Source organism: Mesoplodon densirostris, chromosome 11 (genome assembly GCF_025265405.1).
Source record: "Mesoplodon densirostris isolate mMesDen1 chromosome 11, mMesDen1 primary haplotype, whole genome shotgun sequence".
NCBI classification, from domain to species: Eukaryota; Metazoa; Chordata; class Mammalia; order Artiodactyla; family Ziphiidae; genus Mesoplodon; species Mesoplodon densirostris.
This window is the reverse complement of record NC_082671.1, coordinates 105,876,889-105,895,280: the sequence shown is the minus strand read 5'-3', so window position 1 is coordinate 105,895,280 and position 18,392 is coordinate 105,876,889.

The window sequence follows — 18,392 nt, the reverse complement described above, 5'->3', positions numbered from 1 at the left end:
GAAAGGGGGCTTCTGGGGCTTTGTTTTGCGTGGTTTTGTCTAATATACAAGAGCATGAAGTTATTTTAAGATGTAGAGCTGGTAGAGGTAGTTTGGATAAAGCTTTGAAAGGGAGCTTGGGGATATTCATTTCTGGCTGTCAGGATGTGGATATGCATTTCTTAAAATTCTCACACATGACATCTTTCAGCCTGGAGACCCTGCTAAATTATAAGAAGCGCTGTCACACTGGTAGGGGAAGCATGTTGCTGCAAATGGCATTATTTCATACTTTTTTATGCCTGAGTAGTATTTCATTGTAATTATATACCACATCTTCTTTATCTATTCATTTGTCAGTGGACATTTGGGTTGCTTCCACGTCTTGGCTGTTGTAAATAGTGCTGCTATGAACACTGGGGTGCATGTATCTTTTTGAATTAGAATTTTCTCTGGATATATGTCCAGGAGTGGGATTGTTGGATCATATGGTAACTCTATTTTTAGTTTTTTAAGGCACCTCCATACTGTTTTCCATAGTGGCTGTACCAGTTTACATTCCCACCAACAATGTCAGAGGGTTCCCTTTTCTCCACACCCCTCCAGCATTTATTATTTGTAGACTTTTTAATGGGATGGCCATTCTGACCAGTGTGAGATGATACCTTATTGTAGTTTTGATTTGCATTTCTCTGATAATTAGCAACGTTGAGCATCTTTTCATGTGCCTATCGGTCATCTGTATATCTTCTTAGGAGAAATGTTTATTTAGGTCTTCTGCCTGTTTTTTTTTTTTTTTGATTGGGTTGTTTGGTTTTTCTGTTACTGAGTTATATGAGCCGATTGTATATCTTGGAAATTAAGCCCTTGTTGGTTGCATCGTTTGCAAATATTTTCTCCCTGCCCATAGTTTGTCTTTTCATTTTGTTTATGGTTTCCTTTGCTGTGCAAAAGCTCATAATTTTGATTAGGTTCCATTTGTTGATTTTTGTTTTTATTTCTATTGCCTTGGGAGACTGATCTAAGAAAACATTGCTACAGGTTATGTTAGAGAATGTTTTGCGTGTGTTCTCTTGTAGGAGCTTTGTGGTGTACTATCTTAAGTATTTAAGACATTTTGAGTTCATTTTTGTGTATTGTGTGAGGGAGTGCTCTCACTTATTGGTTTACATGTGGCTGTCCAGCTTAACCAACGCCATTTGCCAAAGAGACTGTCTTTTTTCTGTCGTATATCCTTGCTTTGTCAGAGATTAAATGACTGTAGGTGTGTGGGTTTAATTCTGGGCTCCCTGTTCTGTTCCACTGATCCATATGTCTGTTTTTGTGGCAGTACCATGCTGTTTGATTACTCTAGTTTTGCAGTATTGTTTGAAGCCCGGGAGGGTTATGCCTCCAGCTTTGTTCTTTTTCCTCAGGATTGCTTTGGCAGTTCTGGGTCTTTCATGGTTCCATATAAATTTTAGGATTATTTGTTTTAGTTCTGTGAAGAATGTCACGGGTAATTTGATGGTAATCGCATTAAATCTGTAGATTGTGCTTTGGGTAGTATGGCTGTTTTAACGATATTAATTCTTCCAATCCAAGAGCGTGGTGTATCTTTCAGTTTCTTTAAATTATCTTTAGCTTTCTTTATCAGTGTTTTATAGCTCTCAGTGTATAAGTCTTTCACTTCCTTGGTCAGTTTTATTGTAAGTATTTTATTATTTTTGATGCAATTTTAAAAGGGATTTTTTTTACTTTCCCTTTTTGATATTTCATTGTTAGTATAAAGAAATACAGTCAATTCCTGAATGTTAATTTTGTATCCTGCTATCTTGCTGAATTTATCAGTTCTAGTGGTTTTTGTGTGGAGTCTTTCGGGTTTTCTACATATAGTATCATGTCATCTGCATAAAATGACAGTTTTATCTCTTCCCTTCCAGTTTGGTTACCTTTTGTTTCTTTTTCTTGTCTGATTGTTGTGGCTAGGACTTCCAATACTGTGTTGAATAGAAGTGGTGAGAGTGGCCATTCTTGTCTTATTCCAGGAATCAGCAGGAAGGCTTTCAATTTTTCACCATTGAGTATTATGTTGGCTCTAGGCTTGTCACAAATAGCTTTTATTAACCACTTTTTTAACTAAGTGAAGACCTGAGGCTGTCCCTAACTACGGCCCTGAAGCTCTCCCTAACTGAGGCCTTGATACTGTGCCTAACTCAGGCCCTGGTCATGTATTTAACTATGACCCTAATGCTGATGCAACAAAGACCCTGATGCAGCTCCTACATCATGCCCTGACAGGTTCTCCAGCTAAGGGCCGGATGCTAGGCCTCAATCAGGCCCTGTTGCTCTTCCTAAGTCAGGCTCTGACGCTGTCCCTACCTGAAGCCCTGATATTGGTTCTAATTAAGGCCCTGATACTCTCAGTAACTAAGGTCCTGACACTATCCCAAGGTCATTTCCTGACACGATCCCTAAACCTTAACCTGATCTTGTCCCTGAAACTAACCTGCCTCTTATGCTAACTAAAGCCCTTATGCTGTGCCGAAATCAGGCCCTGAATTTAGTCCCAAGGCCTTGACGCTGTCCCTAACAAAGGACTAGATGCTCATCCTAAATCCGGCCCTGACACTGTCCCTAACTAAGGCCCTGACATGGTACCTAACAGAGGCCCTGATGCTAGTCCTAACTAAAGGCTTGACACTGTCCCTAACTAAGGTCTTGCTGCCATCCATATCTAAAGTCCTGACACTATCCTGAGCTTATATCCTGACCCATCTCATACTAAGGTTCTGAAAATGTCTCAAAGTAGGCCGTGACGCTGTCGCTAAGTGAGGCCCTGAGACTGTCCCTAACAGAGGCCCCGATAATGTCTTTAACAATGCCCCTGACACTGATCCTACCGAGGCCCTTAGGCTGCTCCTACATCATGCCCTGACACTATCCCTAGCTAAGACCCTGACGCTAGGCCTGACTCAGGCCCTGTCCCTCTCCCTAAGTCAGGCTCGGATGCCTTCCCTACCTGTAGCCCTGACAATGGTCGTAAATTAGGCCCTGATGCTCTACATAAATCAGGCCTTGAAACTATTCCTAGGTCATTTCCTGGCACTATCCCTAGACCTTAACCTGACCTTGTCTTTAGCTAATGGTGAGACTAGCTAAAGAGATTCTTTAGGGTGTGATTTTTTCATCTTGTGAATATAGTTTTCTTAAGAAAATAATGTTTATAGTTTTACAAACTTTAAACAAAATGTACTCAACTGCTGTGGAATATTCCTTCAGAGGTCCGTGCATGGTTCACTTCTGCATCTGCTTGTGTTGGCCTTCAGGTTGCTTTCAGGTATGGCTCCTCTTATGCTAACTAAATCCCTGGTGCTGTCCCTAACTAAGTCCCTGAAATTAGTCCCAAGATTGTGAACCTGTCCCTAACTTAGGCCTGGAGTCTCGTCCTAACTCAGGATTTCATACTGTCCCTAACTAAGGCCCTGACACTACTCTTAACTCAGGCCCTGACACTGTCTATAACTAAGGCACTGCTGCCATCAATATCTAAAGTCCTGACGTTATCCTGAGCTGATATCCTGACCCATGCCTTACCAAGGTTCTGAAACTGTCGCAAAGTAAGCCCTGACGCTGTTCCTAAGTGAGGCCTTGAGGCTGTCACTAACAGAGGCCCTGATAATGTGTTCAATGAAGACCCTAATGCTGATCCTGAAGAGGACCTGACGCTACTCCTAAGTCATGCCCTGACACTGTCCCTAACTCAGGCCTTAAAGATAGGCCTCACCTAGGCCCTGTTGCTGTACTTTACATAGGTTCTAATGCTGTCCCTACATCAAGCCCTGGCACTGGTCCTGATTAAGGCCCTGACGCAAGTCCTAACTAAGGCCCTGATGCTCTCAATAACTAAGCTCCTCACGCTCTCCCTAGGTCATTTCCTGACACTTACCCTGGAATGGAACCTGACTCTGTCCCGAGCTAAAATCCTGCATCTTATCCTAACTGAAACCGTAATACTGTCCCTAACTGAGGCCCTGACTAGCCCTAACTAAGGTCCTGACCCTGTCTCTATCTAAGGTCCATAACTTGTCCCTAGTATAGGCTCTGCTGCCGGCAATAACTAAAATCCTGACACTCTCCTGAACTATTATCCTGACCCATCTCTAACAAATATCTTAAAACTGTCCCTAAGAAAGGACTTTCGCTGTCCCTAAGTGAAGACCTGAGGCTGTCCTGAACTGCGGCCCTGGAGCTCTCCCTAATTGAGGCCTTGATGCTGTGCTTAACTCAGGCCCTGGTTATGTATTTAACTAAGACCCTAATGCTGATGCAACAAAGACCCTGATGCAGCTCCTACATCATGTCCTGACAGGTTCTCCAGCTAAGGGCCTGATGCTAGGCCTCAGTCAGGCCCTGTTGCTCTTCCTAAGTCAGGCTCTGACGCTGTCGCTACCTGAAGCCCTGACATTGGTTCTAATTAAGGCCCTGATACTCTCAGTAACTAAGGTCCTGACACTATCCCAAGGTCATTTCCTGAAACGATCCCTAGACCTTAAGCTGATCTTGTCCCTGCAAATATCCTGCCTCTTATGCTAACTGTTGTGTGAAATGGCCACAAAGCGGCAACAGTTCTCCTTTACCAAATCTGGTTACTAGGGTAACAGAGCCTCAATGGAAGTCGTGTTCTAGGTTGTAAATTAGAATGGAATGTCCAGGAAAGAGCCCCTTAAGTTTATGTCTCACTACTTCTTGTTTGTTTTTTTAATTTAATTTTTATTTTTTATCACAGCAAGTTTGATCACAATGTTTTGCTTGTTCTAGGTGTGCAAGATGTCGTTCTTTTACACATATACATATATCGAATCTTCTTCGGATCCTTTTCCCATGTAGGTTATGACAGAATGTTGAATAGTCTTCTCTTGGTATTCCGTAGGTCTTTGGTGATTATATACTTCACCTGTGTTTGTATATCTCTGTTAACCCCAGTAACCTAATGTACCCACTCCTCACACCTTTCCATTGGTGAAACATAAGTTTGTTTAATGAAACTGTGATTGCCTTTCTCTGTGGAAATATCTTCACTGGTATCAATTTTTAGGTAACACCTATAAGTGATATCATAGGATATGTGTCTTTCGCTTTCTGAGTTACTACGAGTTGCGTGATCACCTCTAGACTCATGTACGGTGCTCCAAATGGCATTGTGTCATTTTTCCCTTGGCTAATATTCCATCTGTACATGTACCAGTTCTTCTTTGTCCACTCATCTGTTGATGGACTTATTGGTTGCTTCCATGTCTTTGCTATTGTAATATGGCTGCAGTGCAGATTTGCCTGCCTGTGTCTTCTCGACTCTGGTCTTCTCAGGTTATAGGCCCAGGAGTGGGCCTGCTGGATGGAATGATGGCTCAATTTTTACTTTGAAACGCAGCTCCGTTCTGTTCTCATTATTGGCTGTTACCACTTTACATCTCACCAGCAGCTAGAGGGTACACCTATAATTGCTATCATAGATTATCTGTTTTTCGGTTTCTTCGTACATCAAATTGGGGTCCTTCTATGGTGGTGCAACCGGCACTGTTTCATTTTTTTCCATGGCTAATATTGCATTGTGTACATGGACACTTTTTCTTTGTTCATTTTTCTGTTGCTGGACATTTTGGTATCTTCCATGTCTTGGCTATGTTAAATGATGTTGAAGTGCAGGATTGCCAGCCTGTGTGTTTTTGATTCTGGTCTACTCAGGTGATAAGTGTATGAAAGGGCCTACCAGATAACATGGTAGCTCAATTTTTACATTTAAACACACCTCCATTCTGTTCTCACTACTGGCTGTTACCAGGTTCCATCCCACCAGCAGCTAGCGGGTATGCAGTTCTCTAAAACCCCTTCAGCATTTATTCTTTGCAGACTTCTTTGGTGATGATCATTCTGACGGCTGTGAAGTGAACCTTTTTGTAGACTGGATTTTCATGGTTTATTAATTCCTGATGTTGAGCCTTTTCCATGGCATTGTGACAAATGACACAATGACATTTGTAGCACCGTAGATGAGTGTAGAGGTGATCACGCAACTTTTAGTAAGCCAGAAAGCAAAAGAAACATATCCTGTGATATCACTTATAGTGTTACCTAAAAATTGATACCAGTGAAGATATTTCCACAGAGAAAGGCAATCACAGTTTCATTAAACAAACTTATGTTTCACCAATGGAAAGGTGTAAGGATTGGATACATTAGGTTACTGGAGTTAACAGAGATATACAAACACAGGTGAAGTATATAATCACCAAAGACCTACGGAATACCAAGAGAAGACTACTCAACATTCTGTCATAACCTACATGGGAAAAGGATCCGAAGAAGAATCGATATATGTATCTGTATAAATGAACGACATCTTGCACACCTAGAACAAGCAGAACATTGTGATCAAACTTGCTGTGATAAAAAATAAAAATTAAATTAAAAAAATGAACAAGAAGTAGGAGACATAAACTTGAGGGGCTCTTTCCTGGCACATTCCATTATAATTTACAACCTAGAACACGACTTCCATTGAGGCTTTGTTACCCTAGTAACCAGATTTGGTAAAGGAGAACTGCTGCCGCCTTTTGGCCGTTTCACACAACAGCAGCTCTAAACCCAGGGCTAATGGTTACTTGATATTCAAAATAATTGCAGGCTTGTAAATGACACGTGCCCTGAAAACAAATCCTTGGGTCGTAAACTGAGCAAAAAACTCAAAAGACGTGCATATTTCAGAACAATTTCAAGAGCCATGTTGTACGCACATTTTGTCTTCTTTTTTTCTTTCTTTTTTTGTTAATAGGCATGGAAAAACGCTGAACATCAGGAATTAATAAACTATGAAAATCCAGTCTACAGAAAGGTTCACTTTACAGCCTTCAGAATGATCATCACCAAAAAAGTCTACAAAGAATAAATGCTGAAGGGGTTTTAGAGAACTGCGTACCCACTAGCTGCTGGTGGGATGGAACCTGGTAGCAGCCAGTAGTGAGAACAGAATGGAGGTGCGTTTAAAGGTAAAAATTGAGCTACCATGTTATCTGGTAGGCCCTTTCATACACCTATCACCTGAGTAGACCAGAATAAAAAAGACACAGGCTTGGGCTTCCCTGGTGGCGCAGTGGTTGAGAATATGCCTGCTAATGCAGGGAACACAGGTTCGAGCCCTGGTCTGGGAGGATCCCACATGCCACGGAGCAACTGGGCCCGTGAGCCACAACTACTGAGCCTGCGCGTCTGGAGCCTGTGCTCTGCAACAAGAGAGGCTGCGATAGTGAGAGGCCCGCGCACTGCGATGAAGAGTGGCCCCCGCTTGCCACAACTAGAGAAAACCCTTGCACAGAAACGAAGACCCAACACAGCAAAAATAAATAAATTAATCAATAAACTTCTTCCCCCAACATCTTTAAAAAAAAAAAAAAGACACAGGCTGGCAATCCTGCACTGCAGCATCACTTAACATAGCCAAGACTTGGAAGATACCAAAATGTCCAGCAACAGAAAAATGCACAAAGACGACGTGTCCATGTACACAATGCAATATTGGGCATGGAAAACAATGAAACAGTACCGGTTGCACCACCATATAAGGAGCTACAGATAAATCACCCAACTTGAAGTAAGGAAGAAACCGACAAACAGATAATCTATGATATCAATTATAGGTGTTACCTACAAATCGATACCCATGAAATTATTTCCAAGAGGAGGACACGCATAGATTAAGAAAACAAAAGTCTGTTTAACCAAATGGACAAGTGTAAGGAATGGATGAATTAGGATATGGGGGTTAACAGACATGGACTAACACATATGAAATATATGTCACAAAATAACTATGGAATACCAAGAGAGGTGTACTCAACACTCTCTAATAACCTACATGAGGAGGGATCCATAGGTGAATAGTTAAATACATAGATACAATGAATCAGATTTTGTACACCTAAAACTAACAGTATTTTTATCAAATTTACTCTGATAACTAATCACAATTAAATTTAAATAACAAACAAGATGTAAGGAGATATAAGCTCTTGGGGATTTGCCCTGGCACATTCCACTCTAACTTGAGGCCTACTAACAGGATTTCCAGAAAGGCTCTGTTGCCCCAAAACCTCGAGTTGGAAATGCAGAAGTGCTGCCGCCTTGTGGCCGTTTTCCACAGGAGCGGCCTTAAAGCCACAGATAACAGTCACTTAACATTCACAGGGACACAGGGCTGTAAAGGACACCTGCCCTCAAAAATTGTGCTGAGGTAGGGAATGGACAAAAAAATTCAAAACTGGTAAAATTTTCAAGGAGATAATATGAAGAGGTAAGTTTTACTCACTCTTTTTCAAAAGCAAGGAAAATGGATAAAAGCTCAACATCTGGATTTATGAGACTCATGCAAATCGAACCTACAAAAAGGGTTCAACTCACGCTAGTCAACTACCATCAGCAAAAGGTCTACAAACAATAAATGCTGAAGGGGTTTTAGAGAATTGTGTACCCTCTAGCTGCTGGTGAGATGTAAAGTGGTAACAGCCAATAATGAGAACAGAACGGAGCTGCGTTTCAAAGTAAAAATTGAGCCACCATTCCATCCAGCAGGCCCACCGTTGAGCCTCTCACCTGAGAAGACCAGAGTCGAGAAGACACAGGCTGCAACAGCTGCACTGCAGGAATTTTCCCAATAGCCAAGACACGGAAGCAAGCAAAATGTCCATCAACAGATAAATGGATAAAGAAGAAGTGGTCCATGTACACAATGGAACATTAGCCATGGAAAACAATGAAACACTGCTCTTTGAGGCACCACAGATGAGCCTAGAGATAATCAGAGAACATAAGGTAAGTCGGAAAGCAAAAGACAGATATCATGATATCACTCATAGGCGTTATCTAACAACTGACACAAATGAACATACCTCCACAGAGAAAGACACTCACAGACTTAGAGAACATGCGATGCTTATCTAAAAGGAAAGGTTGGGGGAGTGGGTAATTTAAGATTAGGGTTGCCATTCGTGTACACATACCTATTAAATACATATATCAAAAAGACCGACCATATAGGAAGGGTGGTCTACGGCACACTCTGCAGTAATTTACATTGGAAGAGGATCTGTAGATTAATATATATATATATATATATATATATGTAAAAATTACTCAGATTGTGTATACCTAGGACAACCAATATTCTAATCATTACCCCGATTAAGAAAATTAAAACAAAGAACAAGAAATAATGTGGCATAAACTTATGGGTTTTTTTTCCTGGCACATTCCATTCTAAATTAGAACCTGGGAACAGGACTTCCAATAAAGCATCTGCTGCCCCAGTAACCAGATTTGGGAATGGAGAAATGCTGCCGTCTTGTGGCCGTTTCCCAAACAGCAGCTTTAAACCCAGTGCTAATGGTCACTAAATATTCACACTTATTGCAGGCCTCTAAATGATCGTGCACTCCAAAAACATCCGGGGGTCGACAGTCGACCAAAAAATGCAAGAGGGCAACCTTCCAAGAAGACAATTCTAAGAGGTTTATTGTACTCACTGCTTTATTTCTGTTTTTTTTTGTATAAGAGAACTAAAAAACGGTGTGGCGAAATGCTGAACATAAGGAATTATTAAAGTCATGCAAATGCAAATTACAAAAACCTATCAGCTCACACCGGTCAGAATGGCCATCAGCAAAAATTCTGCAAACAATAAATGCTGAAGGGGTTGTGCAGAAATGTTTACCCTCGGTTCAAAGTGGGACATGGTAAGAGCCAGTAATGAAAACACAAAGGATATTCCTTGAAAAGGTAAATATTGAGCTACCATTCAATCGAGCCTACCCACTGCTGGGCCTATCCCCGGAGAGGATGAGAATCAAAAAGACACAGGCTGGCAATCCTGCACTCCAGCAATATTTACCATAGCCAACACTTGGAAGCAACGAAAATGTCCATCAGCAGAGGAGTGCACAAAGAAGAAGTGGTCCATGTACACAACGGAATACAACTCCAATAAAAAATAAAATTCAATTTAGAAAACAAACATAAGTAAGGAGACATCAGCATTTGGGGGTTTATCCAGGCACATTCCTCTCTAATTTATAACAGAGGAAAACCACTGGCAGGAAGGTCTGTTTCCCTAGTTACCGGAGTGGGAAAAGCAGAAATGCTGCCACCCTCTGCCCGTTACCTGCAACAGCAGCTTGAAAACCTGTGCTAAGGGTCACTTTATATGCACAAGTACTGTTGGGCTGTAAATGAAACCTGCCCTCAACATGTCTTGAGATAGGTAATGGTCAAAATATTTCAAAATGTGGCATATACTTCAAGAAAACAATATGAAGAGGTAAGCTGTACTCACAGTTGTAAGAAGAAAAAAGGACATGCCTGAAAGCTCAATTTCAAGGGATTATGAGACGCATGCAAATCCAACCACAAAGAGGTACCAGCTCACACCAGTCAGAATAAACTTCAGTAAAAAGCTACAAGCAATAAATGCTGAAGGGTTTGTGGAGAAGTGCATACCCTCAACTTTAAGTGGGACATGACCTGGTAAGAGCCACTCATGAGAGCAGAATGGAGGTGCCTTTACATGGTAAACATTTTGCTACCATATGATCCAGCAGACCCACGCCTGGGCCTATAACCTGAGAAGAAAGATTTGGAAAGACACAGGCAGGCAAATCTGCATTGCAGCCGTATTACAATAGCCAAGGCATGGAAGCAACCAATAATTCCCTCAACACATGAGTGGACAAAGAAGAACTGGTACATGTATAGATGGAATATTAGCCAAGGGAAAAAATGACACAGTGCCATTTGGAGCACCGTACATGAGTCTAGAGTTGATGACGCAACTTGTAGTAGGTCAGCAAGCGAAAGACACATATCCTAGGATATCACTTATAGGTGTTACCTAAAAATTGATACCAGTGAAGATATTTCCACAGAGAAAGGCAATCACAGTTTCATTAAACAAACTTATGTTTCACCAATGGAAAGGTGTGAGGATTGGGTACATTAGGTTACTGGGGTTAACAGAGATATACAAACACAGGTGAAGTATATAATCACCAAAGACCTACGGAATACCAAGAGAAGACTACTCAACATTCTATCATAACCTACATGGGAAAAGGATCCGAAGAAGAATCGATATATGTGTATGTGTAACTGAATGACATCTTGCACACCTAGAACAAGCAAAACATTGTGATCAAACTTGCTGTGATAAAAAGTAAAAATTAAAAAAACGAATAAGAAGTAGTGAGACATAAACTTAAGGGGCTCTTTCCTGGCACATTCCATTCTAATTTACAACCTAGAACACGACTTCCATTGAGGCTCTGTTACCCTAGTAACCAGATTTGGTAAAGGAGAACTGCTGCCGCCTTGTGGCCATTTCACAACAGCAGCTCTAAACCCAGGGCTAATGGCTACTTGATATTTAAAATAATTGCAGGCTTGTAAATGACACGTGCTCTGAAAACAAATCCTTGGGTCGTAAATTGAGCAAAAAACTCAAAAACGTGCATATTTCAAAACGACAACTTCAAGAGGTATATTGTACGCACATTTTGTCTTCTCTTTTTTCTTTTTTATTTGTTAAAAGGCATGGAAAAATGCTCAACATCAGGAATTAATAAACCATGAAAATCCAGTCTACAAAAAGGTTCACTTCACAGCCGTCAGGATGATCATCACCAAAAAAGTCTACAAAGAATAAATGCTGAAGGGGTTTTAGAGAACTGCGTACCCGCTAGCTGCTGGTGGGATGGAACCTGGTAGCAGCCAGTAGTGAGAACAGAATGGAGGTGCGTTTAAAGGTAAAAATTGAGCTACCATGTCATCTGGTAGGCCCTTTCATACACCTATCACCTGAGTAGACCAGAATCAAAAAGACACAGGCTGGCAATCCTGCACTGCAGCATCATTTAACATAGCCAAGACGTGGAAGATACCAAAATGTCCAGCAACAGAAAAATGCACAAAGAAGATGTGTCCATGTACACAATGCAGTGTTAGGCATGGAAAACAATGAAACAGTACCGGTTGCACCACCATATAAGGAGCTACAGATAAATCACCCAACTTGAAGTAAGGAAGAAACCGAAAAACAGATAATCTATGATATCAATTATACGTGTTACCTACAAATTGATACCCATGAAATTATTTCCAAGAGGAGGACACGCATGGATTAAGAAAACAAAAGTCTGTTTAACCAAATGGACAAGTGTAAGGAATGGATGAATTAGGATATGGGGGTTAACAGACATGTACTAACACTTATGAAATATATGTCACAAAATAACTATGGAATACCAAGAGAGGTGTACTCAACGCTCTCTAACAACCTACACGGGGAAGGATCCATAGGTGAATAGTTAGATACATGGATATAATGAATCAGATTTTGTACACCTAAAACAACATTTTTATCAAATTTTCTCTGCTAATTAATCACAATTAAATTTAAATAACAAACAAGAAGTAAGGAGATACAAGCTCTTGGGGGTTTGCCCTGGCACATTCCACTCTAACTTGCAGCCTACTAACAGGATTTCCAGAAAGGCTCTGTTGCCCCAAAACCTCGAGTTGGAAATGCAGAAGTGCTGCCGCCCTGTGGCCATTTTCCACAGGAGCGGCCTTAAAGCCACAGATAACAGTCACTTAACATTCACAGGGACACAGGGCTGTAAAGGACACCTGCCCTCAAAAATTGTGCTGAGGTAGGGAATGGACAAAAAAATTCAAAACTGGTAAAATTTTCAAGGAGATAGTATGAAGAGGTAAGTTTTACTCACTCTTTTTCAAAACAAGGAAAATGGATAAAAGCTCAACATCTGGAATTATGAGACTCGTGCAAATCGAACCTACAAAAAGGGTTCAACTCACGCTAGTCAGCTACCATCAGCAAAAGGTCTACAAACAATAAATGCTGAAGGGGTTTTAGAGAATTGTGTACCCTCTAGCTGCTGTTGAGATGTAAAGTGGTAACAGCCAATAATGAGAACAGAACGGAGCTGCGTTTCAAAGTAAAAATTGAGCCACTATTCCATCTAGCAGGCCCACCGTTGAGCCTCTCACCTGAGAAGACCAGAGTCGAGAAGACACAGGCTGCAACAGCTGCACTGCAGGAATTTTCCCAATAGCCAAGACACGGAAGCAAGCAAAATGTCCATCGACAGATGAATGGATAAAGAAGAAGTGGTCCATGTACACATTGGAACATTAGCCATGGAAAACAGTGAAACACTGCTCTTTGAGGCACCATAGATGAGCCTAGAGATAATCACGGAACAAGTCGAAAAGCAAAAGACACATACTATGATATCACTTATAGGCATTGTCTAACAACCGACACAAATGAACATACTTCCACAGAGAAGGACACTCACAGACTTAGAAAACATACTATGCTTATCTAAAAGGAAAGGTGGAGGGAATGGGTAAATTAAGATTAGGTTTGCCATTCGTGTACACATACCTTTGAAATACATATATCAAAAAAAAACGAGCATATAGCAAGGGAGGTCTGCGGAACACTCTGCAGTAATTTACATGGGAAGAGGATCTGTACATTAATATTCATATATATATATATATATATATATATGTAAAAATTACTCAGATTGTGTATACCTCGGAAAACCAATATTGTAATCATTATCCCGATTAAAAAAAGTAAAAAAGAAAGAACAAGAAATAATGTGACATATACTTATGGGGTTTTTTTCCTGGCACATTCCATTCTTATTTACACCCTTGTAACAAGACTTCCAAAAAGGCTCTGCTGCCCCAGTAACCAGATTTGGGAATGGAGAAATGCTGCCGCCTTGTGGCCGTTTCCCAAATAGCAACTTTAAACCCAGTGCTAATGGCCACTAAATATTCACACTCATTGCAGGCCTGTAAATGGTACCTGCACTCCAAAAACATCTTGGGGTCGAAAATCGACCAAAAAATCAAAAGAGGACAACCTTCCAAGTAGACAATTTAAAGAGGTTTATTGTACTCACAGTTTTTTTTCTGTTTTTTTAAAGAGAATTAAAAAAAGGTGTGGCGAAATGGTGAACACCAGGAATTATTAAAGACATGCAAATCCAAAATACAAAAACCTATCAGCTCACACCAGTCAGAATGGCCATCAGCAAAAATTCTGCAAACAATAAATGCTGAAGGGGTTGTGCAGAAATGCATACCCTCGGTTTAAAGTGGGATATGGTAAGAGCCAGTAATGAAAACACAAAGGATATTCCTTGAAAAAGCAAATATTGAGCTACCATTCAATCAAGCCTACCCACAGCCGGGCCTATCGCCTGAGAGGATGAGAATCAAAAAGACACAGGCTGGCAATCCTGCATTCCAGCAATATATACCATAGCCAACACTTGGAAGCAATGAAAATGTCCATCAACAGAGGAATGCACAAAGAAGAAGTGGTCCATGTACACAACAGAATATGACTCCAATGAAAAATATAAATTCAATTTAAAAAACAAACATACGTAAGGAGACATCAGCATTTTGGGGTTTATCTGGGCACATTCCTCTCTAATTTATAACCGAGGAAAACCACTGGCAGGAAGGTCTGTTTCCCTAATTACCAGAGTGGGAAAAGCAGAAATGCTGCCACCCTCTGCCCGTTACCTGCAACAGCAGCTTGAAAACCTGTGCTAAGGGTCACTTCATATGCACAAGTACTGTTGGGCTGTAAATGAAACCTGCCCTGAAAATGTCTTGAGGGAGGTAATGGCCAAAATATTTCAAAATGTGGCACATACTTCAAGAAAACAATTTGCAGAGGTAAGATGTACTCACAGTTTTAAGAAAAAAAGGACATGCCTGAAAGCTTAATTTCAAGGGATTATGAGATGCATGGAAATGCATCCAGAAACAAGTACCAGCTCACACCAGTCAGAGTAAACTTCAGCAAAAAACTACAAGCAATAAATGCTGAAGGGTTTGTGGAGAAGTGCATACACTCAACTTTAAGTGGGACGTGACCTGGTAAGAGCCACTCATGAGAGCAGAATTGAGGTGCCTTTACATGGTAAACATTTTGCTACCATATGATCCAGCAGGCCCACTCCTGGGCCTATAACCTAAGAAGACAGAACTGGAAAGACACAGGCAGGCAAATCTGCACTGCAGCCGTATTACAATAGCAAAGACATGGAAGCAACCAATAAGTCCATCAACAGATGAGTGGACAAAGAAGAACTGGTACCTGTACTGATGGAATATTAGCCAAGGGAAATATGACACAGTGCCATTTGGAGCACCGTACATGAGTCTAGAGGTCATCATGCAACTTGTAGTAAGTCAGAAAGCGAAAGACACATATCCTATGATATCACTTATAGGTGTTACCTAAAAATTGATACCAGTGAAGATATTTCCACAGAGAAAGGCAATCACAGTTTCATTAAACAAACTTATGTTTCACCAATGGAAAGGTGTGAGGATTGGGTACATTAGATTACTGGGGTTAACAGAGATATATAAACACAGGTGAAGTATATAATCACCAAAGACCTACGGAATACCAAGAGAAGACTACTCAACATTCTGTCATAACCTACATGGGAAAAGGATCCGAAGAAGAATCGATATATGTATATGTGTAAAAGAACGACATCTTGCACACCTAGAACAAGCAAAACGTTGTAATCAAACTTGCTGTGATAAAAAATAAAAATTAAATTAAAAAAACGAATAAGAAGTAGTGAGATAAATTTAAGGGGCTCTTTTCTGGCACATTCCATTCTAATTTACAACCTAGAACACGACTTCCATTGAGGCTCTGTTACCCTAGTAACCAGATTTGGTAAAGGAGAAGTGCTGCTGCCTTGTGGCTGTTTCACACAACAGCAGCTCTAAACCCAGGGCTAATGGTTACTTGATATTCAAAATAATTGCAGGCCTGTAAATGACACATGCCCTCAGAACAAATCCTTGGGTCGAAAATTGAGCAAAAAACTCAAAAATGCACATTTCAAAACGCCAATTTCAAGAGGCATATTTTATGCACATTTTGTCTTCTCTTTCTTTTTGTTTGTTCTTTTTGTTAAAAAAAGGGGCATGGAAAAAGGCTCAACATCAGGAATTAATAAACCATGAAAATACAGTCTACAAAAAGGTTCACCTCACAGCTGTCAGAATGATCATCACCAAAAAAGTCTACAAAGAATAAATGCTGAAGGGGTTTTAGAGAACTGCATACCCTGTAGCTGCTGGTGGGATGTAACCTGGTAACAGCCAGTAGTGGGAACAGAAAGGAGGTGCGTTTAAAGGTAAAAATTGAGCTACCATGTCATCTGGTAGGCCCTTTCATACACCTATCACCTGAGTAGACCAGAATCAAAAAGACACAGGCTGGCAATCCTGCACTGCAGCATCATTTAACATAGCCAAGCCATGGAAGAAACCAAAATGTTCATCAACGGAAAAATGCACAACGAATAAGTGGTCCATGTACGGAAGGAATATTAGCCTTCAAAAAGAATGAAACAGTGCCGTTTGCATCACCATAGAAGGATCTACAGATAAACCCCTAATTTGAAGTAAGGAAGAAACTGAAAAACAGATAATCTATGATATCAGTTATAGGTGTTTCCTAAAAACTGATACCCAAGAAATTATTTCCAAGAGGAGGACACGCATGGAGTAAGAAAATAAAATTATGTTTAACCAAATGGACAAGTGTAAGGAATGGATGAATTAGGATATGGGGGTTAACAGACATGTACTAACACTTATGAAATATATGTCACAAAATAACTATGGAATACCAAGAGAGGTGTACTCAACACTCTCTAATAACCTACACTGGAAAGGATCCATAGGTGAATAGTTAGATACATGGATATAATGAATCAGATTTTGTACACCTAAAACAAACAACATTTTAATCAAATTTTCTCTGCTAATTAATCACAATTAAATTTAAATAACAAACAAGAAGTAAGGAGATACAAGCTCTTGGGTGTTTGCCCTGGCACATTCCACTCTAACTTGCAGCCTACTAACAGGATTTTCAGGAAGGCTCTGTTGCCCCAAAACCTCGAGTTGGAAATGCAGAAGTGCTGCCGCCTTGTGGCCGTTTCCCGCAAGAGCAGCCTTAACCCCACAGCTAATGGTCACTTAACATTCACAAGGACACAGGGCTGTAAAGGACACCTGCCCTCAAAAATTGTGCTGAGTTAGGGAATGGACAAAAAAATTCAAAACTGGTAAAATTTTCAAGGAGATAGTATGAAGAGGTAAGTTTTACTCTTTTTCAAAAAAAAGGAAAATGGAGAAAAGCTCAACATCAGGAATTATGAGACTCAAGCAAATCGAACCTACAAAAAAGTTTCAACTCACATCAGTCAGTTGAATTACCATCAGCAAAATATCTACAAACAATAAATGCTGATGGGGTTTTAGAGAACTGTGTACCTTCTAGCTGCTGGTGAGATGTAAAGCGGTAAGATCCTGTAATGACAACAGAAAGGAGCTGCGTTTAAGAGTAAAATTTGAGATGCCATTTGATCCAGCACGCCCACCACTGGGCCTATCACTTAAGAGCCAAATCGAGAAGACATAGGGTGACAAAGCTGTATTGAAGCAATATTGAAATTAGCCAAGACATGGAAGCAGTGAAAATGTCAATCAACAGATGAATGGACAAAAACAAATGGTACATGTACCCAATGGAAGATTAGCTTTTGAAAACAATTAACAATGCCATTTTCATGACTACAGGTGACTCTAGAAATAATCATATTATGTTAAGTCAAAAGTGTATGATATATATGCTATGATATAATTTATAGATGTTATCTTAAGATTCCTACCAATGAACATATTTCCAAAGGAAAAGACACTCAGAGACGTATAAAGCAAACCTATTGTTAACCAAAATGAAAGGTGGGAGGATGGATAAATTAGGATTATGGTGTTAACATACATACACTAATGTATGTTATATGTATATAAACCTATAATATATAAAATATATAAATTATATAATCACTAATACATATAAATTATATAATCACCAAACACCTACCAAATACCAAGGGAGGTCTACTCAACACTGTAATATGTACATGGTAACAGGATCCAAAGATGAATAGATATGTGTATGAAAAACTGATCAGCATTGGTACATCCAGAGAATCAGAACACTCTAATAAAATTTACTCAGATAGGGGCTTTCCTGGTGGCGCAGTGGCTGAGAATCTGCCTGCCAATGCAGGGGACACTGGTCCGAGCCCTGGTCTGGGAAGTTCCCACATGCCGCAGAGCAGCTAGGCCTGTGAGCCACAACTACTGAGCCTGCGCGTCTGGAGCCTGTGCTCCACAACAAGAGAGGCTGTGATAGAGGCCCGCGCACCGCAATGAATAGTGGCCCCCGCTTGCCA